This window comes from Delphinus delphis, chromosome 9 (genome assembly GCF_949987515.2).
Source record: "Delphinus delphis chromosome 9, mDelDel1.2, whole genome shotgun sequence".
NCBI lineage: Eukaryota > Metazoa > Chordata > Mammalia > Artiodactyla > Delphinidae > Delphinus > Delphinus delphis.
In genome coordinates this window covers 102,125,759-102,152,321 of record NC_082691.1, presented here as the reverse complement: position 1 = coordinate 102,152,321, position 26,563 = coordinate 102,125,759, and the positions used below count along the sequence as shown (strand labels likewise).

At 41.4% G+C, this 26,563-nt stretch overlaps 1 protein-coding gene and 1 pseudogene across 15 annotated transcripts in view; one reads left to right on the top strand and one right to left on the bottom strand.

Moving 5' to 3' along the window:
• Positions 1 to 26,563, top strand: part of KMT2C (lysine methyltransferase 2C) — a 294,475-nt gene that overhangs the window by 31,904 nt on the left and 236,008 nt on the right. The window lies entirely within an intron of this gene.
• Positions 4,715 to 8,094, bottom strand: LOC132431363 (hsc70-interacting protein-like; annotated as a pseudogene).

Genomic DNA, 26,563 nt, shown 5'->3' with positions numbered 1-26,563 from the left:
CTTTAACTACGGGCTGTGGGATCTAGTTCCCTGGATTGAACCCGGGCCCCCTGCATTGGGAGCACAGAGTCTTAACCACTGCAGCACCAGGGAAGTCCCCTCATTTTATATGTGTTGCTTTGTGATTTTCTTTTGTCACTTAGTTTATCTTGAACATTTTTCTGTTTTAGCATATATACATCAATATCATTCTTTTCAAAAACTGCCTAATATTCATCCAGCTCCTGCAAATTAAGGGCTTTGCTTATGCCAAGGAGTGTTCAGGAGTGTTCTAGATTCTGGGGATTCAGTGGTACACAGCGGAGATCAAGCCCTTTCTTTCACTGGACAAATACTTCAGTAGTGAGATGAACAAAATAAATGTATTCCTTATCATTAATTTCAGACAGTGAGAGGTACCATAAAGAAAATAAAACTGTGGTAATGGTATTGAGAGTGTCTGTTAATGGTTGTGAGAGACAGTAATGCGTGTAGTGAGGTTGTCAGGAAGGTCTTGTTGAAGTGATGTTATTGAAATAGACCTGGGTGAAGTGGAGGCAGTTATGAGAAAATTCAGAAGAACACGGTTCATTGTGAAGCCCCCAAAACAAGAATGAGTGTGTGATGCTCAAGGGACCCTCCTGCCTCTCAAAATAAAAGGCTGGTGTTACTGGACATTCAGGAGAGCTTACGAGATTGCATCTGAGAGGCCGGCAGGAGCCTGATCACGTGATGCCCTGCATGCTAAGGGCAGGATTATGGTAAGGGGCAGGAACTTTATTCTCAGCGCAGTGGAAGCCATTGGAGGGTTTTAAACCAACAAAGCTATAGAAGTAATCTTGGCAGGTATGGCTTTGAGTAGGCTTGTGACAGAGGAGAAAGGTGATTAGATTTTATATGTGTTTTGAAAGCTACTGTGATAAGGTCTGCTAAAGGATTTGATGAGGGGAGTATGAGAAAAAGAAGTAAAGCTGTTGTCTAGAATTTTGGCTTCGGCAGCTTGGGTGGATAGTAGTGTCACTTAGATTATTAGAGAGCCTAGTGGAAAAATGGGTTTGTAAACTAGATTGGAGTACCCTAATTTATTTAACCATTCCCTTATTGATGGTCACTTAGTTGATTTCCAGTTTTATTGTTATCTTTGTAGTGAACATCCTTGTGCTTGTATAGATTTACTTGTTGGCATATTTTAGAAGGTAAATTCCTAGATGTAGAGATGTCTTATTAAAGAGTACTTGTGTTTCAGGTTTTGATAGTTACTGGCCGATTGCCCTCCACAAATGGAGTATTGACTTAGACTCCCACACAGAGTATGTGTCTGTCGTCCCCCGCCCCGCATCCTTGCCAGCAACATATGCTGGGTGGGGCTGGGGTGGGGGGACAGGGCATACAGTTCTGAAAATGGGAGTTGTAGTTCTAATAGGATTTTTCTTTACTAAGTCACCTAAGTACTCTGTTCCCAGAATGAAAATCAGCCCTCATCCTTTTCTTTTTTGTATCTCCGAAGTCATAACATGTCTCTGGCCATAGTTTGTTTCTTCCAGCTACCAGTCATATAGTTGTTGGTCAGTCCTTCTAACTTCGGTGACATTTATGAAGCCTTTCATCATAATTATGATAATGATGAACATAAAGACTGTTCATTGTTTAATGTATCCTATCCTAAATGTGTCACATGTGCTGTATTAATCTGTTTAGTCATTACCAACAATCTAAAAGTAAATACTGTTACATCTCCAGTGTTTTCAGTGGAGAAAACTGAGACAAAGGACTTCTACCAATCTTTGACTGTCTTTTCATTTTTATCTTCTTTTTCTGTCAGAGTGTATCTTTCTGATAAGTTTGGCACTGTCACTTGAATACCTTTTTTCAGTCATTATGGGTCAAAACAGAAACACAAAATAAGTGGCAGAAAGAGAGGTGCAGGTGGAGTCAGTGTGTTGCAGAACACATTCAGTTTGGGAGGAAGCTCTGCTTGTTGGTTTCTGGTGGTCAAACTGCCTAGGTTCAAATTCTAGCCTTATAATTAAGCTGCTACTTGATTTGGGGCTGATCACTGGTCTTTCTCATAGCTCAGTTTCATCAACTTTAAAATGGAATAACAGGACTTCCCTGGTGATGCAGTGGTTAAGAATCCACCTAACAATGCAGGGGACACGGGTTCAAGCCCTGGTCCGGGAAGATCCCTCATGCCGTGGAGCAGTTAAGCCTGTGTACCACAGCTACTGAGACTGTGCTCTAGAGCCCAAGAACCGCAACTACTGAAGCCTGCATGCCACAACCACTGAAGCCCATGTGCGTAGAGCCCATGCTCCGCAACAAGAGAAGCCACTGCAATGAGAAGCCCACGCACCGCAATGAAGAGTAGCCCCTGCTTGCCGCAACTAGAGAAAGCCTGTGCGCAGCAATGAGGACCCAACGCAGCAAATAAATAAGTAAATAAATAAATATTTAAAAACCTGGAATAACAATAGTACATATTTTGTAGGGTTGTAGTGGGCAATAAATAATGCATGTAAAAGTGGATAGCACATGGCCAGGGCAGAGTAAGTACTTCATCAGAGTTAAGTTAAGTAAATATAATTTACATTACTGGTCAGGAGTGAACAGTCTGTCTAACATTCAGAGCATGGGGAAAAAATACAGGCAATGGAATATCACACTCTTATGAATTGTATGTTCATGTGTAAAGTTAAAGAAATAGTAAATACCACTAGTGTTTTAGTGAGTGAATTGGGATATACATGTATTAAGCTTTTATGTTTCTGCTGGGGTGACATATTATTCCATGGTTATTTTAATTTGCATGTCTTATGATTGAGTTAAATTGAGTGTATTTGCCACTAGCATTTCTTTTCTTTTGCAAATCGCCTACCTATGCCCTGTACCAGGTACCTTTTGACTTCAAATAAGAAAAACCTTAATTAAAAATGGCTGAAATGAGTCAGATTTCACTTCCTATGACCAGAGTCCAGGGGTATTTCAGTAGCCTGATGAAATTATCAAGGACCCAGATGCTGTCCCCTTTCCTGCTTTTTAAATTTCAGCTTGGGAGGAATCAGGCTCCCTGACTTCAGACTATACTACAAAGCTACAGTAATCAAGACAGTATGGTACTGGCACAAAAACAGAAATATAGATCAATGGAACAGGACAGAAAGCCCAGAGATAAATCCACACACACATGGTCACCTTATCTTTGACAAAGGAGGCAAGGATATACAATGGAGAAAAGACAGCCTCTTCAATAAGTGGTGCTGGGAAAACTGGACAGCTACATGTAGAAGAACGAAATTAGAACACTCTCTAACACCATACACAAAAATAAACTCAGAATGGATTAAAGACCTAAATATAAGGCCAGACACTGTACAACTCTTAGAGGAAAACATAGGCAGAACACTTTATGACATAAATCACAGCAAGATCGTTTTTGACCCATCTCCTAGAGAAATGGAAATAAAAACAAAAATAAACAAATGGGACCTAGTGAAACTTAAAAGCTTTTGCACAGCAAAGGAAACCATAAACAAGATGAAAAGATAACCCTCAGAGTGGGAGAGAATATTTGCAAATGAAGCAACTGACAAAGGATTAATCTCCAAAATATACAAGCAGCTCAATATTCAAAAAACAAACAAACCAATCCAGAAATGGGCAGAAGATCTAAGTAGACATTTCTACCAAAAAGATATACAGATGGCCAGCAAACACATGAAGGGATGCTCAATGTCACTAATCATTAGAGAAATGAAAATCGAAACTACAATGAGGTATCACCTCATACCGGTCAGAATGGCCATCATCAAAAAATCTATAAACAATAAATTCTGGAGAGGGTGTGGAGAATAGGGAACCCTGTTGCACTGTTGGTGGGAATGTAAATTGATACAGCCACTCTGGAGCACAGTATGGAGGTTCCTTAAAAAACTAAAAATAGAATTGCCATACGACCCAGCAATCCCACTACTGGCATATATCCTGAGAAAACCATAATTCAAAAAGAGTCATGTACCACAGTGTTCATTGCAGCACTATTTACAATAGCCAGGACATGGAAGCAACCTAACTTTCCATCAACAGATGAATGGATAAAGAAGATGTGGCACGTATATACAGTGGAATATTACTCAGCCATACAAAGAAACGAAATTAAGTTATTTGTAGTAAGGTGGATGGACCTAGAGTCTGTCATACGCATTGAAGTAAGTCAGAAAGAGAAAAACAAATACCATATGCTAACACATGTATATGGAATCGTAAAAAAAAAAAAAGGTTCTGAAGAACCTAGGGGCAGGACAGGAATAAAGACGCAGACCTAGAGAATGGACGAGGACATGGGGATGGGGAAGGGTAAGCTGGGGTGAAGTGAGAAAGTGGCATGGACATACATACACTACCAAATGTGAAATAGATAGCTAGTGGGAAGCAGCTGCGTAGAACAGCGAGATCAGCTCGGTGCTTTGTGACCACCTAGAGGGGTGGGATAGGGAGGGTGGGAGGGAGATGCAAGAGGGGGGAGATATGGGGATATATGTATATGTATAGCTGATTCACTTTGTTATAAAGCAGAAACTAACACACATTGTAAAGCAATTATACCTCAATAAAGTTAAAAAAAATCTTCAGCTTGTTGAGTATTCACTTCAATAATTCACTTAAATAATTATTGAACACGTATAATTTACCAGGAGTAGTCTGTAGCTATGGGAAATAACAGCAGTGAACAAAACAGGCCATGTTTACTGCCCTCTGAAAGCTTACAGTTTGGTGGGGGTAGGGGAGGAGGCGAGCAAGGAGGTAGAATGTTCAGTAAGATGTTAAGTGTTTTTTTTTTAATGTGGAAATATGAAACATTTATTTTAGATATCAGACAAGAACAGAACTAAGTAATCCAATTTTACTGCAGCAGTATAAAAATCATGCCTTCACCACAGTGTAAGATTTAAATGCATCTGCACAAGGGTACACATTATGGAAAATGTAGTAAGATTGCTGCTGCCCTGCCAAGTACTTCCAGTCCCTACCCAGGTCCTACTGCAATACTGGTGTCTCAGTAGTTTCATGAAAGCAAATCATTAAAAATAATAATAATAAAGCAATTAAAAAGACAAGTCAAAATGCTTCAGTGACCATATATCCAACTCAAACTTTATCTACTTAAATGATCTTCCCACTAATAAATCTTTATTTCACTCAAACTTGAACAATAAACCTTCCATACTGAAGTATCTTCCTTGCCTAATTAATTCAAAGGAAAAAAAATGATTAGTAAAGAAAAATGTAGTAATTAACACACCATTTTAATTTGTTTTAAATATTTTTAAGGTTTAAAAATTGTTTAAAGTTTTTAATTTCTAGGAAGAAAACATTATCTGAATGAATACCCTAATGGCAAACCACTGTAAAAATGTTTCAGCTGCATTTGGGGCAGAGGGGTAGGGATTATCTTCAAAGCACCCTAGCTTTCTTCCTGAGAAGGTCAGAGGTACACTGGTTTGTATTATTGCGACATCCATTAGGTGATCTAAGTTGCTTTTCCTTCAGCAGGGGCTTTATTTGTCAGAAGGGCATTATGCTTGACCTCCAAATGTGGCCGACAGTTTACTGATGAGATTCATAACCTTTGAGTTGCTCTGATATTTTGACGTATTTGCCGGGTTCTGAGCCACATCCTGGAAGGCCACCATAACTTCTGGATCCTGCATGGCTGCAAGAACCTCTGGATCACTAAGAATTTCATTGAGCCCAGGCATTCCTGCCATTCCAGGCATGCCCCCTCCCATTCCACCTGGAAAAGAGCCGCACTGAGCCCGTGATTGTCCTCTGGCCTCTTCCTCCCTCGGGGCTCTTGCGTGTTCTCCCTGAGCCTTCCTGACCCTTTCTGTTCTTTCTTTGATCTCTCGCTCTTCACGTTTTTGCTCGTACTTTCCCCGATGTTCAGCAATTTTCTGGGCCCTTGGTTGAACTTCTTTCAGCATTGCACTAGCATCTTCATCATAATCCGTCTTATAGGCAAGGGCTAGATCATGAGCAGCTCCTTCCCAGTGGCCCAAAAGTCTGTGTGCTTCCCCTCGCCACTTGTGTGGCTGAGCAGAATCAGGATTTACTTCAATAGCTCTGTCACAGTCTCGGATGGCAGCATTTGGCTTCTGTAATTTGATGAAGACACTTGCTCTCTTGCCATACAGAATGGCCAAACGAGGATTTAGCTTGATGGCATCTGTGAACAAGTCAGTGGATTTCTGTAGGTCACCATCATTTAGGGCATCAGTGGCAGCTACTTTTTTATCATTTGCCTGATCCATCATCGCCTCAGTTATCTCTACGCTTTCATCTCCCATTTCTTGAGGGGCATCAGTGTCTGGTTCAGTCACACCTTCATTGTCAATTTCTAGATCACTTTCCTCACTTGATGGTTCATCTGTCTTTATGTTTTCCTCCGTCTTCTTACTATCTTTTTTCTTCCTTGGTATTTTCTTCCAATTTAGTTTTATGAGTAGCAGGTGGTATTTTACCCCCCATGCTCTCCACCCACTCAGGAAGCGCATTTCCTCCGTGTGCAGAACGCTTGGGTCCTGCTTGCACATTTTCGTGAAGGCTCGAAGCTCGCTCACTTTGCGGGGGGTCCATGGTCCGGAGGTGGCGGGGGCGCGGTGAGGCTGCGGCCTGATTCCAGGCCCAATGTTAAGTGTTACGGAGAAAAATAAAGCAATGCAGGGGGAAGGGCGAGGCTGAATTGGGTTATTTTAATGACGTGATCAGGGAAGGCTTCAATGCAGTGACCTTTGAGTGGAGTCTCAAAGGTAGTAGGAGTGCAAGGGCAAGAGGTACGGTGGAAGAGCATCTCAGACAGAGGGCCTCTCCCAAGCACACAGGCCCGGGGCAGGAGTGAGCTGGCGCCTTCAAAGACCTGGAAGGAGAGCTGGGGCGGGTGGCAGAGCTGAGTGATGGCTGGCAGAGAGGGGGGGCAGGAAGTCAGAGCGTGCAGGGCCTTGTAGACCATTGTGAGATCTTTTGGCTTTTATTCCCGGTGAGATGAGATACCTTTGGGGGCTTTTGAGCAGAGGGCAGACCTTATCTGACTAAGACTTTGAAAGGTTCATGCTGGCTGCTGTGTTGAGACTAGGATGAAGGGGATAAAGGCTGAAGCAGGCTTGGTAGTTACGAAAATATTGCAAGCAGTCAGGTGAGAGGTATTTTGGAAAAAGATAGACGTCAGAGAAGTGATTCTGTATATATTTTGAAGGTAGAGCTGAAAGGATCTGAAAGGAGTTGGGTGTGAGATGTGAGAAGAAGAGAGGAGTGATGTTAACGTTTCTGGTAGCCCATGTGACCAGCGCCGTAAAGATGTGGTCTATCTCTTCGTGTACGTCTATTTTATTTGGAACAAAAACCTTTCGTGGATGCTCTCAGCAGATTTCCCCTTGGATCCTCTTGGCTGTGATTGGCCATGTACTCCTGTTGTAGGTACAAGTGAGGCCGGGAAAGCCAACATCTGTTCCTCTGAGGCCTTATAATGGGAGGTGGCCTCTGACAGCAAGAACAAGTTGGTGGGGGTGGGGTGGGGGGTGGAGTGGCTGCTGGTTGGGTAACAGTAGTGGCATCCGTATGTCACTGCCCACTTTTCTGTTGGGTTGGTCATCCTTTTAAAACATTTTTTTTTTTAAAGTGACTTGTAAATACTCTTTGCATGTTAAGAAAATAAGCCCTTGTAATAGTAGATTCTAAATATTTCCAAGCCATATATTTTAATGAGGTTTTTTACTCCGATCAGTTTTCTAATTTTGAAATAAATGAATCCTTTCAAAGTTACAAGTGGGGGCAGGTGAATGCGGAGACTGATGCATAATTTATAGTTTTTCCTACTCTAGGTGCAAGTGTCATTTTAACCTGAATGCTGGCTAGTCATTCTTTATAAAACTCATTTGGGGTCTTGCAAGGGCAGCAGTGGGGTGGATGGGAAAAACAGAACCACCTGATTCCTCTGTGCCCCATAGATCTCTCTCTTGTTACTGCCTCCTACCACTGAAGATGTGCAGCTTCATCAGAGGCAGAGTCTTCAGTAAGGTTTTCTTCTTACAGTTTCTTCTTGCTTCTCTCTTCAGTGGTCATTGTCTACTGACTTCTCCCTCCCTCACTCCCTCCCTTCCTTCACCAACAAAGCTGATAACTGGCTTATTATAACAAGAGAATTTTGTTTTATTATATGATTAATTGTCCATCCTCCAACATGGGGGGCGTGTGCTCTTCCTCCTCAGTCACAGCAGAGTTTTGAGCTTCACCTCCACTGCTTACTAGTGGTGTGACCCAGACCGCTTCATTGCACAGCTCCCTTCCTGTTGTGCTAGGGATGGCATTCCCATCAAACACAATGCAAATGCTGCTTCCTGGAGTTGTACAGTGTGGTGGTTCTGATGTGACTTGAGGCAAGTTAATTCAGCCCTGAGTTTTCAATGAGATCATGAATGTGGAATTCTAAGAACACTGCCTTTAAGAGACTTAAGAGGAAATGATGAACAATTCCATAGCCCTTCGTTTTTACCTTTGACTAAGGGTGGATTACTAATAACTAATCAAGTGGAGAAGTAGGGTCATTGTGAAGTAGCTGTGAGGTATTATGGAAGGTATATTGTAAAAACCTCTATTTTTTCCCCCCTCTGCACACGTCATTGTTAAAAAAGCGATTGTGAGTATACGAGTTTGGATCGTTTCCACAGTTCAGCTGGAGCTCTCAGGCCTTTCCAAGGCTCCCTTGTGTTGATGCATGGGGTGGGGGTGGGTACAGATAGGTGAGGTACATTTACAGTTGTTGCATGATAACTTCTTATCAAGGCATAGCCAAGAGAGGGAATTCAGTGCAAGCAAGTGAAAATATATTTAGTTTTCTATTTCCAAAGTGTTCACTTTAATATACTTTTGGTAGGATATTAGAACAATTTCTAAGTTCCAAGTTCTGTGCTTAAAATCAGGAGATTCTCTAAGGAGTCACTGGTTTAGTTTCTGTACCATAATTCAAGTAGAGTTACAACACCGTTACAGTAGTTGTTGGGAATTTAGGGGTTTAGGGCTCAAAATAAATACACATTCACTTAATGTCCTTTTTTGTGTGGGATACTTTTTTGGGGGAATGGTTTAAGTGTAGATTTACAAGGAAAATCAATTTAGTGCATATTAAATACAGTGTATGCCTTTTGATCAAAAGTTGCCTAGAGGAATGTTTTTCCAGTAGGTGCGGAGGGGAGTGTAATCGTAAATAAGATTGTTTTATTCTTTTTTTAGAGTTTGGCTGCGTGCGGGACCTTTTTAGTTGCGGCATGCGGGATCTTAGCTGCAGCATGTGGGATCTAGTTCCCTGACCAGGGATTGAACCCGGGCCCCCTGCATTGCTGCATTGGGAGTGCGGAGTCTTAACCACTGGAGCACCAGGGAGGTCTCAAGATTGTTTTATTCTTTTTTTTTTTTTTTCCCCCGGTATGCGGGCCTCTCACTGTTGTGGCCTCTCCCGTTGCGGAGCACAGGCTCCGGACGCGCAGGCTCAGCGGCCACGGCTCACGGGCCCAGCTGCTCCGCGGCATGTGGGATCTTCCCGGACCGGGGCACGAACCCGTGTCCCCTGCATCGTCAGGCGGACTCTCAACCACTGCACCACCAGGGAAGCCCAAGATTGTTTTATTCTTAATGAAGTTATGTCTTAGAGCAAGAGAAAGGTACATAAATTTTTCCTTATACTGGCCCTGTATTATAATTTGACTTAGAACCTTGTAGCTTTAGATTTGTCGTGATTACTAACCACCTGTCACTGTGCGGATCTGTAAAGACTCCATGGTGAGATGAATGTATAGGAGAAGTGTAGGAGTTACGTGCTAGTGCGTATCTAGGCAGAAGGAGCAACTTAAGGATTGGTGGCACAGACCTGCGAAATTGCTCGGCCCATTTGTAAAGTGTTCAGTGTTAATAAAATACAATATACTGTATATCATCGTTCCCACATTGAATTTAACCATAACTAATGATACAATTGTGGCTGTAAAGCAGTTGTCTCCAAACTTATATTTGTTTTCTTTTTCTTTTTTAAAAAATTATTATTTATTTTAAAAAATTTATTTATTTTATTTATTTGGTTTTGGCTGCATTGGGTCTTTGTTGCTGCACACGGGCTTTCTCTAGTTGCGGTGAGTGGGGGCTACTCTTCGTTGCGGTGCGTGGGCTTCTCATTGCGGTGGCTTCTCTTGTTGTGGAGCATGGGCTCTAGGCATGCGGGCTTCAGTAGTTGTGGCGTGAAGGCTCAGTTGTTGTGGCTCGCGGGCTCTAGAGCGCAGGCTTAGTAGTTGTGGTGCACGGGCTTTGTTGCTCCGCGGCACGTGGGATTTTCCCGGAACAGGGCTCGAACCCATGTCCCCTGCATTGGCAGAGGATTCTTAATCACTGCGCCACCAGGGAAGTCCCAAACATATTTGAATCATGCCTCCATTAGTAAGAATTTGAATCCTTGCTCTCAACATCTGTATCCTTTTTATTTTTCTTTTTGAAATAAATAGTGTACGTCTATCACAGTCCTTATATTAATACGGGTTGCTAAACTTTAGGAGAGCTAAATTTCACATTCCTTATTAATCTCAAGTTGTAGGATTTGCAGGCCTGTGATTGGGACATTTAAGTGTGTTATGTGCATTCTGCTTTGGAGACCACTACTCTAAAAGACCATGGTATAAAGAAGATACAGAATGTTCGTTTTTCTGCTTTGAATGTTAAGTGGTATGTAGTGTAGATGGGTGGGATAGAGAGAGTGATGATGAGTGGAATCTTTGAATCCCAAAGAGGCCATTGGAGGAATCAGAGTATTGGTGAAATAAAAAGTTTGAGTTCTGGGTCTGCATTCTGTGAAGGCTGTAAATGAATATTCATGTCTCCTTAACGTTTATTTAGTATCCACTGTGCGCCAGGCACTCTTCCCAGCAATTTCATATATGTTACTTAATCCACAACCCTTTTACTGATGAAGAATCCAGCTTGTTAATTTATGTAAGTGGGAAAAAGCCAGAATTTTTCCAGGACTTTGACTCAAAGCTCTTTGTTTTTCTCTTTTTACTACAGCTCTTTTGAGGAGCTCTAAAATCTAGTTGAGGAGTTAGGAGAAATAGACATTCGACAAAGTGTTAAAGAGGAAATTCTAAGTCCTTGGAATAGTGACTGTGTTTCTTGGGTCAGAGCTCTGTCTAGCCAAGTGCATACAGAAGATGTTTAATATATACCTGTTAAGCATTCAAGGACTCTTAGTATCAAGAAGCGTGGGATTTTAAGACATGTGGACTTGAGTCTCAGTACTTCCATTTCCTAACTGTATGACCTTGACCAGTTACTTAGCCTCTCTGAGCCTGAGTTTCCTTATCTGAAAAATGGGGGACTCAATCTCAGTTGCACTGGGTTGTTAGGAGAATTAAATGATAATGTATAAGGTGCCTAAGTCACAGGGTCTATTATGTGTTACCTAGCTTCTATAATGACTGAACACAAACACAGGAAGGTTCTGTACTTGTTATAACTGTTGGTTCTCTAATCTCCAGGGAGATGTGTAACAACAGTGCTCTCCAATTTCTACCTCCACCAGTTCCTTTTGGAGCTGGTAAAAATTAAAAATATCGTATTTTAACATAGTACATTATTTTGTTTCAAATGATAAATAGTAAGATAAAATGTAGTTTTTGTGGCCAGTGTATGGTAAACTCTGATGTCTAGGATATTTTCTTATATCATTTAATTTAATGGTTTTTTTTGGGGGGTGGTGGTGGTAAATACAGGCCAGCATGAAGAAGAAAATGAAAACATCCACAACTTCACTGTTCACGCAACCCTTGCTGGCTTAAAAAAATTCCATGTACGTGATTAAGAAATTTAAATTCTATAAACCAGAAGCCCCCTCTATTAGCTTGGGTGTCATAAAAAAATACCACAGACTGGTGGCTTAAACAACAAAAACTTATTTTCTCACAATTTTGGAGTCTGGAAGCCCCAGATCAAGGTGTCAGCAGGTTGAGTTTCTTATGAGGCCTCTCTCCTTGGCTCGCAGGTGGCTGCCTTCTCACTGTGTCCTCACCAGGTCATCCCTCTGTGTTGTCCGTGTTCTCATCTCCTCTTCTTCTTTTTTTTTTTTTTAATTTTTACTTCTTTTTTTTTTTTTTTTTTTGCTGTACGCGGGCCTCTCACTGTTGTGGCCTCTCCCATTGTGGAGCACAGGCTTGGGACGCGCAGGCTCAGAGGCCATGGCTCATGGGCCCAGCCGCTCTGCGGCATGTGGGATCTTCCCGGACCGGGGCATGAACCTGTGTCCCCTGCATCGGCAGGCGGACTCTCAACCACTGCGCCACCAGGGAAGCCCTTATTTCTATTTTTAATTTAAAAAAAAATTTATTTATTTTATTTATTTATTTTTGGCTGTGTTGGGTCTTTGTTGTGGTGCGCGGGCTTCTCATTATGGCGGCTTCTCTCATTGTGGAGCATGGGCTCTAGGCATGCGGGCTTCAGTAGTTGCGGCACGTGGGCTCAGTAGTTGTGGCTCGCGGGCTCTAGAGCACAGGCTCAGTAGTTGTGGTACACGGTCTTAGTTGCTCCACGGCATGAGGCGTCTTCCTGGACCAGGGATCGAACCCGTGTTCCCTGCATTGGCAGGCAGATTCTTAACCACTGTGCCACCACTGTGTGCCACTGTGTCCTTCTTAAAAGGACATTTGTCATACTGGATTCGGGTTCACTCTAACACACTGTTTTTAACTTCATTACATCTTTATAGGCTGTATCTCCAGATACAGTCACACTCTGAGATGCTGGGCGTGTGGGCTTCGGCATGTGAATTTGGGGCGAGCACAGTTCAGCCCGTAACTGCCCTACCCTTGAAACTGCTGGTGACTGTTGTATTTATATAGTTCCAGAAGAAGTTCCTGTTCGTATATCTGTGAGCATATGAAGTTATATAACTATGGGTAATTAAATTAGTTTCTTTGAACTTAATGTGAACAGTATACATAGCAGCAAAGAATTACTACTGTAGGTTTGTGCTAGGTTGGGGAAATCAACTTGTTATATGGAACCAGACGTGATGGTATATTTGTGTGTGTGTGTGTGTGTGTGTGTGTGTAGTATATATGAGTTTATGTAAATACCAATATACGAAAGCCTCTTTAATGTGAAGTTGACTAGTTTCATGTTTGTCTTAAGTCCTTGATGAGCTAAAACTTTTTTTGTGTGTGTCAACCTATGAGTTTGATTTATTCATTCAGTTCTTACTGCGTACTTACTGCTGTGTCAGGTATTCTGTTAGGCATTGGAAGTATGCAGCATCATAAGATGAGATCCCTGCCAATCAGCCCTAAAGTTGGGTGAACCAGCAAGGGTGGTGAGACAAGTGGAGATATGGACAGGCTTCTGAGTCCTGAAAAGAGGAGGAGCTCTTTGTACCCTGAGACTTACACAACGCTTTTCTAGAGGAGGTAACACTAAACTGAAGCTTGTAAGGACCGTCCAAGGAGTATTTCAGGCAGAGGGAATAGCACATGTAAAGGCAGAGAGTTTTGAAGGGGATGATAAAAGGTTAAATATGGTGAAAGTATAACATGGAGAGGAGCGACAGTAGATGAGGCTGAGCTGGTGGCATAAGTTGCATCATGAAGGGTCTTTTATGCCATATTAAGAAGTTTGTGGGGCTTCCCTGGTGGCACAGTGGTTAAGAATCTGCCTGCCAATGCAGGGGACACGGGTTCGAGCCCTGGTCCAGGAAGATCCCACATGCCGCGGAGCAACTAAGCCCGTGTGCCATGAGTACTGAGCCCGTGAGCCTAGATCCCGTGCTCCGCAACAAGAGAAGCCACCACAATAAGCACGCGCACCACAACGAAGAGTAGCCCCCACTCTACACAACTAGAGAAGGCCCGCGTGCACCAACAAAGACCAACACAGCCAAAAATAAATAAATAAATTATTAAAAAAAAAGTTTGTATTTCTTTCTTTCTTTCTTTTTTTTTTAAAGAAGTTTGTGTATCTGTTTCTAAGGCTTGCAATATGCCACCACTGAAGGATGAAAGAAGGGGAGCAGCATCGTATTTGCATTTTCAAAGTATCTGCATTGGTGTGGAGGAGAAACGAGGGAGATTGGAAGTGGTTGGGTGTTGGCAGGTGAGAGAGGAATGACTGCCTGGAAGAAGACAGTTCGGGGGATGACAGAGAGGCAACAGACTGAAAAGAGGTTTCAGAGGTAGAATTAATAGGACTTATTTAGGAAGGGGAGAAAAGTGAAATGATTGAAGTTTCTAGGCGGATGGAACAGATTTGGGTAGAAGTCAGATGATGACAGGTTGAGTTGTGGATCTGTTGAACTAAAAGTGCCTATGTTCCATTCAAGCGAAGATGCTCACCGGGAATGTGGATGTGTGGAGGGTGGGTGTGGACTAGAGCCCAGACCCGCTGTGAAGGTGGGAGTTGAGGGCATAAGAACCTGTCTAGTGAAAGGAAGCAATTGGGAGCTGTATTCCAGGGAGCGTTAGTATTTTCACTGGTGGTCAGAAGGAAACACCGTAAAGTTGGCCAGCGAAGCCAGGAGATAGATTTCTAGCAGGTCTGTGTATGAAGTAGTGTCGGTTGTTCTAGGAATAACTGTGGGGTGAGATAAAGATGACTTAGAGAGTGTCTGATGGATTTGACTATCTGCTCTCTGGAATAGTGGGTTTGTTAACCAGATTACAGAAGGTTCTGTGGTGAATTAGAGACAAGAGAAAGAATAGGCACGAATAACTGACGAGACTTTCTAAAGAAGGTAACGTGTATGGTATCAGAGAGGAAGGAAGCGGGGCTCAGGAATGATGGACATTTAGAGGTAGGTAAGGCTAGATTTATGGGAGGGAGACAGTGGCAGGAATGGTGGTAGTGGGGAGAGGTTAAAGGGAAACAAAAAAGGGAGGGCATTTTGGAGTAAGGGGTTGACTTGGGATCCACAGCACATGCTGTTGGTAACTTACGTAAGCACACGTAAGGGAGGATACCTCAGTATTGCACTCATTTGATTTTTAAAATGATGCTACTGTGAATCTTTTGGTGAGCTTTTATTCTTTATTTTTTCCTCCCCTACTAAATGGCTATCTTGGATAATCTCTTGAGTGTGAATTGGAATATCCTCAATTTGTCTCAGGACCAAAGATATATTCTGGTATCAGGAACTAGGTTTTTTTTTTCATTTTCAATTATACTTAAGTAGGAAAAGCTGAATTAGTGAACCTGTTACATGGCGTTGAGATACTTTTCTGGTGATGGGGAAAGGAATCTAGCTAGCACTCTGAGTTAGCCTGTTACACTGGGGAAGAAGGTAGTGTATAAGCTTCCTAGGGCTATTGTAACAGAGTACCAGAAACAAATTTACTGTCTCACATCTGCTCCAGGCCTCTCTCTTAGTTTCTGGTGGTTGCTGGGCAGTCCTTGGTGTTCCTTGAGTTGCAGCTGCATCACTCCAGTCTGTCTCCATTGTCACAAGACCTTCTCCCTGTATGTCTGTGTCTCTTTGTCCAAATTACCCTCTTATAAGGACACTGGCCATACTAGATTTAGGGCTCATCTTACTCCAGTATGACCTCATCTTAACTTGATTACATCTGCAAAGACCCTATTTCCAAATCAGGTCACATTTCTCAGGTTCCAGGTGGACATGAATTCTGGGGACAGTATTCAACAAAATATGGTAGTTTTAGAAATGAATTTCTAAAGTGAAGTTTCATGCATCAACTAAAGTTGTAGAGCAGGTTTTATAATACTAATGGAATTGTCAAAGCAGGCCCATTAGAATTGTTTTAACCTATTTAGGGCTTAAGTTTCTGTGATTATACGTTTTTAGTATTGTAAACCAATTCAGATGAAATCCTATAAATCTAAATCCGAATTATAAATTAAAACTTCCCCACTTTTATTATTTTTAAGTGTAAGAATACCATTATTACCAAGGAGAGATCATTGAGGATAATCTTTTCTGATGAGAAAATGATGAGAAATGCCATTGTATGTTTTAAAGTAGATGGTTGTAAAATGCTTACTGTTGGATTCCCCTCTGTCCCCCAAATACCAGACTGGTTTGTGAAAAAAATAAACCTTTTTATTCTAAATCTAGTAGTAAAAAAAAGAAATTTAACCTAGTCTGGGTAGATACCACCTGAAGAGGTAACTCTTTTTTTTTGTTGTTGTTGTTGAGTTTCTTTGTACATAATTTCTGCTTTTTTCTTGTGTTTTCAGTTTTCAGGGATGGTAGAAAGGTACATTTTCTTCATCGTCTTGCCTTCTTTTAAAATTTATGTCAGGCTTCATCCAGGTCTTTCTGCTGTATTTTAGACCGATGCTGTCCAGTAGTGCTTTCTGTAGTAATGGAAATGCTCTATATCTATGCTTTTCACTGTGGTAGCCGCTGGAAATGGAGCTGGTGGGACTGAGGAGCTGAATTTTAATAGTATTTAATTTTAATTAATTTAAGTTTAAATAGTCACATGTAGCTAGTAGCTACTGTGTTGCTCAGCCCAATGCTAGACTTCTCTCCGATTTCTCTCTCCAGTCCTGCCTTCCTTTTCTCTCAGGTGGTCATTAGTTTGGGGTCTGTCCTACCAAAATTTTTTTGGTGTATATGTAAGAAATACGTGCACGTGTTTGAATATTTACTGGTATTAAAAAAATACATTTATGTATTTATTTATTTTTGGCTGCATTGTGTTTTCATTGCTGCGCGCTGGCTTTCTCTGGTTGTGGTGTGCAGGCTTCTCATTGCAGTGGCTTCTCTTGTGGAGCACAGGCTCTAGGTGCACGGACTTCAGTAGTTGTGGTACACGGGCTTAGTTGCTCTGTGGCATGTGGGATCTTCCCGGACCAGGGCTCGAACCCGTGTCCCCTGCATTGGCAGGTGGATTCTTAATCACTGTACCACGAGGGGAGTCCTGTGTGTGTGTTTTTAAATGTATTAAAAGAGATTTACTTACAGATGTGTAAACCCATGTATATACGTGTATATGAGTGAAATTGACCAAATGATATATTCATTATAAAGGGCTACATTTTTTTTCCCTCCCAACCTGGACGCTTCACTCTACATATTATGCTAATGTGGGATTTGGGGAGTTTGATCAGTTTACATTACTGTAAATCATAGATATGTCTTAAAGTATTTCTAATTCTAACAGTACACGTCCTCATCATAAATTCAAACTCTAACAAAAGGTATAAATCACAAGTGCAGGTCTACTCCTCCGAGGTAATCACTGGAAACTTTCTTGTATTTCTTTCCAGATGTTTTTCATTTGTAAGTAAGAGATGTATGTATGTAGGAAAAACAAAAAAAAGGAAAGATATAGGTATGTATTTTTTGAAAACAAATGGAATTATGCTGTAAACACTGTTCTGTAACTTGCTTCTTTTGCTTAACAGTGTATCTTGTACATCTTTTCATAGGTACATGTTGATTAATAATGTAGGTACAATTCAGTGATAATTGAAATAAAGTGTTTTTCCATTTACTGAATCCTATTTTTTTTTTAATTAGTTTTTTTTTTTTCGTTGCACCGGGTCTTAGTTGCGGCATGCGAACTCTTAGTGGCGGCATGCATGTGGGATCTAGTTCCCAGACCAGGGATGAACCTGGGCCCCTGCATTGGGAGCGTGGGATCTTACCCCCTGTGCCACCAGGGAAGTCCCCCTGAATCCTATTTTTAAAAGTTACTAATATTATTAAATCATGTTATATAATTGTCAGTAGGGATGGCTCAGGTAAAATCTAATAGGAAAGGCTGAATTAAAATTTTAAACTTGTGGGACTTCCCTGGTGGTCCATTGGTTAAGACTCTGCACTCCCAACGTCAGGGACACAGCTTTGATCCCTGGTCAGGGAACTAAGATCCCACATGCCACACGGTGTGGCCAAAAAAAAAAGAAAAAATATTTTTTTGAAAACTTGTACTATATATGCCTATTTGCAAGCATAACGGAGTTTGGTCTTTTTAATGTACATGGTCTTTTAAAAATATCTTATTCTGATGTCTCTTGTAAAACCCCACTTAAACTTTTGGGAGCTGATTTCTATCTTTTTGCTGTAAGATAACACTGTTCTGCAGTTATTCTTCTGAGAGTGATTTTTCTTTTTAAAGGAATGCATAGCAAAATTCTGTATTAAATGTGTTCACTCCTGGTTCCACTTACTGGTCTTATGATCTTAGAAGATGCTTAAGAGCCTGAGCTCTGTATTAATGCAGTGCTAGTTCAAATCCTGGGTGTACCACTTAATAATTAATTGTGTGACCATGATCCTCTCCCTGCTTCAGTTTTCTTGTCTGTAAAATGAGGAGTGATGATTGATGTGATGGGTCCATAAAAAGTACTGTGTTAGTTGAAATTATGACAGCTGCTGTAACAGATAAACCCTGAAATCTCAGGGGCTTAAGAAAATAATAGTTTATTCTACTGGGACTTGAGTCAATCTGTTCTCTGATGTCTTCTACACATGACTTCCAAGATTGCCCTGGGCATTGATATCCACCTGGCAGATGGGGGAGGGAGGGGTGCAGGATTGTGTGGGAGCTTTGGAGGTAGGGCCTGGGAGTAGTGAAGAGGTATCCAGCACTTTTGCCCACATTTCATCGTCAGAAACTCAGACACATGGCAGGGAGGTTGGGAAATGTAGCCTCGCTGCTTGCCCAGGAGGACAGGGAAAATGCGTTTGGTGAATAGCCAGCCAGTCTTTGCAGTAAGTACTCAGCCTAGAAGATCGTTCTAAAGTTGTTGTTAAGCAAGTCACTTTACCTCTTGGTGGGGGGGTTCTGTGTTTCCGTCTGTGAAGGTAGGAGGGTGGTGATGATGAGGGGAATGGTTAACATTTGTTGAGAACTGCTATGAAGCACTGTTTTAGGAGAACTGTGTATTAAAACTGTATTCATTCATTTAATTCTTTAAGAAGTCCTCTAAGGTAAAGACTGTTACCATCCTTTTTTTTTTCTTTTTAACATCCAAGGAAACTAAGGCACAGATGGAGTCATACATGGAGTTAGGATTTGAAGCCAGGCAGTGCTCACTGCAGGGTCTGTGCTTTTAGTGCGCTCTACTGAAAGTCTTGTGTAAACACAGCTTCATTTAACCCCCTGGACCCTGCTGTGTCCTGAATCTTTCTTCTCTTGGTGTCTTTTCTTCAGCAGAGGTCTTCTTTGTGCCAAAATAATTTCTTTCAAGTTGCTCCACCTCCATCTGTGATCCTTTTTCTCTTCCCTCCACTTGCCCTTATATTCAGTGGACTTGTAGTCACTCCTTTTCCCTTTCCACCTGTTTTTTTTTTTAACTTTCTATTAGAGAAAATTCGCCCATATCCAAGTGTGTAGAGAATAGTATAATGAACCCCAAAGTATCCATCTTCTAGCTTAAACAGTCATCAACACATGGCCAATGTTGTTTCATTTATACTGTTACCCCCTTCTCCTCTTCTGTTATTTTGGAACAAATTGCAGGCATAATTTCATTTATAAATATTTGAGAATGTATCTCTAAAAAGTAAAGACTTAAGAAAACCCAAATACCACCCTCATACCTAAAAATAGTTAACAGTTAAAGTCCAGAATACCATCAGATATTGAGTGTTCAGTTTAACAGGTGTCTCAATTTAAAAACAAAACAAAACAAAACCAGTTCGTTTGAATCAGGAGCTGAATGAGGCCCACACATTGTGATTAAATCTTTTTTACTCTATAGGTTGCTACCTCCTTTTTTCCTTGCCATTTATTTGTTGAAGGAACAAGTTATTTGCCCTGTAGAGAGTTTCCTGCTGTTTGGATTTTGCTGATTGTATCCCTGAGGTTTAACATGTCTTTCTAGTCTCTGTATTTCCAAGTTCAAGTTCACCCTTGAACAACCTTGGGGTTAGGGATGCCAATCCTCTGCACAGTTGAATTTCTGTGTGTAAATTCTTTTTGTGTGTGTGTGTGTAACTTTAAAGCCAGCCCTCCATATCTGTGGTTCTGCTTCCACAGATTCACCCAATTACAGATTGTATAGTACTGCAGTACCTTATTCACTGGAAAAAATCCATGTGTAAGTGCACCTGCCTAGTTCAAACCTGGGTGATTCAGGGGTCAAGTGTACGTAGTTGGAGCTAGAGGCTTGATCAGATTTGAGTTCCATTTTATTTTCCGTGACTGCTGCTCATGTTGCAGTGCATTCTTTCATCTGGAGGCACATAATGTCTGGTTGTCTCTTTCTGTGATACTGGCAGCTATTGATGACCAGTGTCTGGGTCTGATTCACTTACTAGGTTGTAAAGTGGTGATGTTCTGTTATGCCTTCATTTTATTAGCTGGAATGCTTGTTATAAAGAGAAAAATCCCCCTCACCTGTTGTTTGGTTGCCTAGTGTAACAGTTTATATAGGAGAGGCAGGACAAATGTTTGATTCTTTCTCTTTCTTTATCAGTTTGTGGTGTAATGAGTTGGTTCATGAGCATTTCCCAACTGTGCTTGATAGGTTTTTCTTATTCTTATTTTGTCCTGTATAACTCAATGTGCAGGAAAGTATCTGAAAATTAACAGGTAAAGGCAAGATTCCACCACAGCCACCGGCTGGTAGGGGACCAGTACAGTGTGGCAGAAATAGTGTTCTACACATACTGGGGAGCATGTAACAGAGGTGCTTAGCTTGAAGGTTGGGAAAGAGCTCTGTAGTTGATCTTGAGCTGCGTTTTGAAGGTTGAATAGCAGTTTGCTTCTGGAGGAGGTGATTCCTTTCCAGGCAGAGGGAGCAGCATGTGCAAAGGCTCTGGGGAGTGAGTGCATTTGTAACTGTGGGGATTTCTTATGGCTGAGCCGAGTGTGCTTGGTGTAGGAGGCTGCAGAGATGGTGGGGATTTTAAGTCGATGAAGGAAGAGTTTTGACTTAACTCTGAAGGCCATGGAGGGACACTGAAAGGTTTTTATCCAGGTGAATGACATAAGAAACACATCTTATGAGAATCACTTTGGCACCACTGTGGAGAGTGACTCATGGTGCCCTTTTCTGAAATGCTTATATTGCTCCCTTCTTCTTCCCCCATTGCCGCCAACACACACACACACACACACACTCTCTCTCTCTCTCTCTCTCTCTCTCTCTCTCTCTCTTTCTCTCTCTCTCTCTTTCTCTCTCTCTGCCTCAGGCCTCCTTCTAGAGTCCTGGCTCTTGTTCTTTTCAGAGCTTGGGTAACTGTCAAGGCTAGAAAGGAGGCTGTTTGGAAAAAAAAAGTGGTTGGTTGCAGTGGTTGAGAAGTCACTGCTGCTGTCCAGGCAGTACAGTGCTAGGCATCATAGGAGAAATGATGACAGGAAATGTAGATGACTAACGAGCACTTAACTGTGGTGCCAGGCACTGTTCCCAGCATGCTACTGTCCCCGTTGTACAGATGAGCAGATGTGCAGGGGAAGTTAAGGGACTTGCTCAAGGTTATACTCTAGTAAGAGGCAGAGGTGAGATGGAACCTGAGCATTCGGCCTCATCCGAGTTTGTGCTTTGTGCCTAATGCACACCAAGCAGTCCCCATAACATGTGTCATATAATCCCTCCCCTCCCAGGGTTTCCAGGCCTCTGACCCTTCCCCTTAGCCTTATATCAACATAGTCTTTCCCAGGGTTTCTGGTCTAGTAGCCGCCTATCCCATGACAAAGTGAGAATCCCCAGTGTGGCTGATGATACAGTTTGATCCCTGAACTGTGGGGGGAGATGTTTTAGCATTCCTACCGAAAAAATTTTTTCTCACACATACGTTAAACCCAGGTTTCTTAGGTTTTGTAAGACTGCCATTCAACTATAAGTAGTTGAGTTAAAAATGTTTATTGTATCAGAAGAAAATTAATACATCTAAATTATAAATGTTCATCAACAAAAGAACATAAAAATGCCCCACCATCTTAATTTAAGGTTTACAAACAGTGGTATATATTTTTTACATACACATACGAATTATGTATGTATACATACATGTATGGAAAACATGTAGAAAAAATAGAAAATAAACCAAAAACTAAGTCGTCCATGAAGTCAGTAAAGTTGCAGGATACAAAATTAATATGCAGAAATCTGCTGCTTTTCTATACACTGATAGCAAACTATCAGAAAGAGAAATTAAGAAAACAATTCCATTTATAATTGAATCAAAGAGAAGGTGTAAAAGATCTGTACTCAGAAAACAATAAGACACTGTTGAAAGAAATTGAAGACAACAGTAACAAATGGAAAGATGTACAGTTGTGTTCATGGATTGAAAGAATTAATATTATTAAAATGACCACACTACCCAAGGGAATCTACAGATTCCGTGCAGTCCCTATGAAAATACCAATGGCGTTATCCAGAGAACTAGAGCAAATAATTCTAAAATTTTTTTTTTTTTTTTTTTGTGGTACGCGGGCCTCTCACTGCTGTGACCTCTCCCGTTGCAGAGCACAGGCTCCGGACGCGCAGGCCCAGCGGCCATGGCTCACGGGCCCAGCCGCTGCGCGGCACGCGGGATCCCCCCAGACCGGGGCACAAACCCGTGCCCCCTGCATCGGCAGGCGGACTCCCAACCACTGCGCCACCAGGGAAGCCCAATTCTAAAATTTTTATGGAAACAGAAAAGACCCCAAATAGGCAGAACAATCTCGAGAAAGAAGAACAAACCTGGAGGGATCATGCTCCCTGATTTCAAACTATATTACAAAGCTACAGTAACCAGAAACAGTATGGTACTGGCACAAAAACAGACACATAGATCAATGAAACAGAATAGAGAGCCCAGAAACAAACCACATTTAATGTGGTCAATTAATCTACAACAAAGGAGGCAAGGATATACCATGGGGAAAAGGCTGCCTCTTCAGTAAATGGTTTTGGGAACACTGGACAGCTACATGCAAAAGAATCAAACTGGACTACTTTCTCATAACATATACAAACACACACAATAAATATATAAACTCAAAATGGATTGAAGACTTAAATGTAAGACCTGAAACCATAAAACTTCTAGAAGAAAACATAGGCAGGTATGGTCTTTGACATCGGTATTAGCAGTATCTTTTTGCATATATCTTCTCAGGCAAGGGAAACAAAAGCAAAAAAAAAAAAAAAAAGACTATTCAAACTAAAAAGCTTTTGCACAGTGAAGGAAACCATCAAGAAAACAAAAAGGCCACCTACTGAGTAGGAGAAGATATTTGCAAAAGATACATCTGATAAGCAGTTAATATCCAAAATATACAAAGTGTACAAAGAATGCATTCAACTCAACATCAGAAAACCAAACAACCCAAATTAAAAGTGGGCAGAGAAACTGAATAGGCATTTTCCCAAAGAAGACATACAGATGGCCAACAGTCACATGAAAAGATGCTCGGCATCACTAATCATCATGGAAGTGCAAATCAGAACCACAATGAGGTGTCACCTCACACCTGTCAGAATGGCTCTTAGCAAACAGACAACAAAGAACAAGTGTTGGTGCAGATGTGAAGAAATGGGAACCCCCACACCCTGTTGGAGGGAATGTAAGTTGGTGCAGCTACTATGGAAGACAGTGTGGAGTTTCCTCAAAAAATTAAAAATAGAGCTATCATACAATCCAGCAATTCCACTCGTGGGTATTTATCCGAAGAAAATGAAAACACCTACTTTAAGAGATACATGTACCCTTGTGTTCATAACAGCACTGTTTACAATAGTCAAAGATATGGAAGCAGCCTAAATGCCCATCAGTAGATGAATGGATAAAGAAGATGTGATATATATACACAGTAGAATATTACTCAGCTATGAAAAAGAATGAAATCTTGCCATTTGCAACAACATGGGTGTGGGCCTAGAGGGTATTATACTAAGTGAAATAAGTCAGACAGAGAAAGACAAATACCATATGATTTCACTTATATGTGGAATCTAAAAAACAAAAGAAATGAACAAACATAAGAAGACAGAGTCATAGATCTAGAGAACAAGCAGGTGGTTGCCAGAGGGGAGAGGGGAGAGGGGTGAGGGGATGAGAGAAATAGGTGAGGGAGATTAAGAGGTACAAACTCCCAGTTATAAACTAAATGAGTCACAGGTATGAAATCTATAGTGTGGGGAATACAGTCAATAATTATTATCTTTGTATGATGACAGATCTTAACTAGACTTATCGTGGTAATCATGTTGAAATGTATAGAAATATTGAATCATTATGTTGTGTAACGGGAAGTATCATAGTGTTGTAGATCAATTATACTTCAAAATCAAACAAACGAATTTGTAGAAAAAGATACCATTTGTTATCAGAGGTGGGGAATAGGAGGAGGGGGAATTTGATGAAGGCCTTCAAAAGGTACAAATTTCTAGTTTACAAGATAAATGTACGTACTAGAAATGTAATGTACAACATGATAAAGGTAATTAACACTCTAGGTTATATATGAAAGTTGTTAAGAGAGAAAATCCTAAGAGTGGGCATCACAAGGAAAACATTTTTTCTTTTTTATCTGTACAAAATGATGAACGTTCACTAAGCTTACTGTAGCAATCATTTCGTGATGTACGTAAGTCAAATCATTATGCTGTACACTTTAAACTTACACAGTGCTATATGTCAATGATATCTTGATAAAACTGGAAGGAAAAAAAGAGCATTGAAGATTGGTTTGGGAATGTAAATACCCCTCCTGCCCCCCATTCAGCTTACAGATGAATCAGTCACAATTTTATCTGTCTGAATGTAAAAGAGAACTAGTGAATGGCCTGAGGGCCAGAGGGGTGGGATGGGGTGGGGCAGGTTGTGGCGGTAGAGATGACTCTGCTTTCGGGTATTGTGAGAATTGTTTAAAAGGATGGTAAATTTGAAGGGTAAGATGAGTTCAGAGAGGGGGAGAGGTGTACAGGGGGTGTTTAGAATAAGGACAGTGAGCAAAGGGGGTTACCTCTCATGAGAAAGAGCTATGGATAGATAAGATTCCCAATAAATCGATCCCTTAGAGCTATTCTGAGTTGAAAGCTTATCTTTTATCTGAATGGAGCCCAAGTGGCTTTTGGTTTCTTTGATCTGGAAAGATTGTTTGTGTGCTCCAGTAACTCATTTTGCTGAAAAAGGATATTCTTGGGGGGCGGGCAGTGGGAAAAAGAATTGGAAAGGCAGATTGTGGCCAGTTGAAAAATGGCCTTGAATGCCAAGCTTCAGGAACTGGGTTTTTATTTGGTATGTTGTAGGCAACCTTATGGAATTTTGAGCAGGTGAAAAATGCAGTGTTAGCAAGTCAGATAGCTAGGGAGGGAGGGTGGGAGGCATAGACAACGCCAAGAGCTCCAGAGAAAACATCGAGTGAAATAGTTCAGATGGTGGCACCGGGCCTAGAAGGGGGATACGTTGGAAGGTGAAGCATTACATGGAAAGAGGTGGCAGAATGTGGTGATTAACTGCAGTAGGAACACACAAAAGGAAAGGGATAAACACACATTACTCAAAGCTTTTAGCCTGAGTTTTTGAGAATAGATATCAGGAGAGGAAGACAATTTTATTTCTAAAAGCTCTGCTAAAATAAATGTAGCTTATAAAAAATTTAAAAACCAAATCTTGAGATTCATGGTGTGTCTAGTTTCACTTACCAAATTATTAAAATTATGTTGTGAATTTAAGATATTTTAAGGCCCCTATTGTAGTAGAAATAGGAGAAAATGGGAGGAACATGGGTTGGGCAGTCAGGAAGGGTGAGCAGACTGTGCTGGTCAGACGCCTAGGGGGGCTTCTTGTCCCTGGCTGATCCTTGTGGGGGCCGTGCTGTGCACTGAGTAGCGGCATCCCCTAGATGTCTTCAGATACGGCCAGTAGGCCTGGGGGTGGAGGGGCAAAAACTCTCTGCACCCCGCCGCCCCGCCATGTTGAGAACCACTGCTCTAGAGTACAGAACCAGGACTGCTAAACAGAAATTACTGGCATGCGTAGACCAGTGTCCAACACAGAGCCAGCACTCAAATATTTGCTGAATAAATGAGTAATCACATTTTGGCTTTGAATTAAAAAACCCCAGAACTTGGTGAGTGACTACTCAAGCTGCTTTACCGCGGAATGGGATGTCCATTGAGCAGTTCTCTCAGGTCTCATTTTCTAACCTGGGTTATTAAACAGATGAGGTTTTTTTCCTCTGATGTATAGTTGGTTCTGATGCTTTTTGCTGTAAAACTTTCAGAGCCTCTCTGCTGACATTTATTCAGACTTCTCAGCTTGACATTCAAGTCCTTTCTGTATCCTGGATCCATCCTATCTGTCAGCACTTATTTGTTCTCTTCTGAATATGGCTAAATTTCACCCTCACTTCTACCTACTGTAGCCATTCCTGCTACCTGAATTACTTTCCTCTCCTCCCTTTCTCCACTTTTGTTCCTTTCCCCTTCGCTGGTCTGAAATCTTACCCATCCTTCTTTGTGAAGCCTTTACTAACCGTAAAGTGGTCTCTCTTCTCTCAAATAGATGAGTTTCTTTCACAGCACTTGAGCCATCCTGTTTATAATATATTTCCCATGTACACACTCCTTAGGTTTGATGAATGTCTCGTATTCGTAT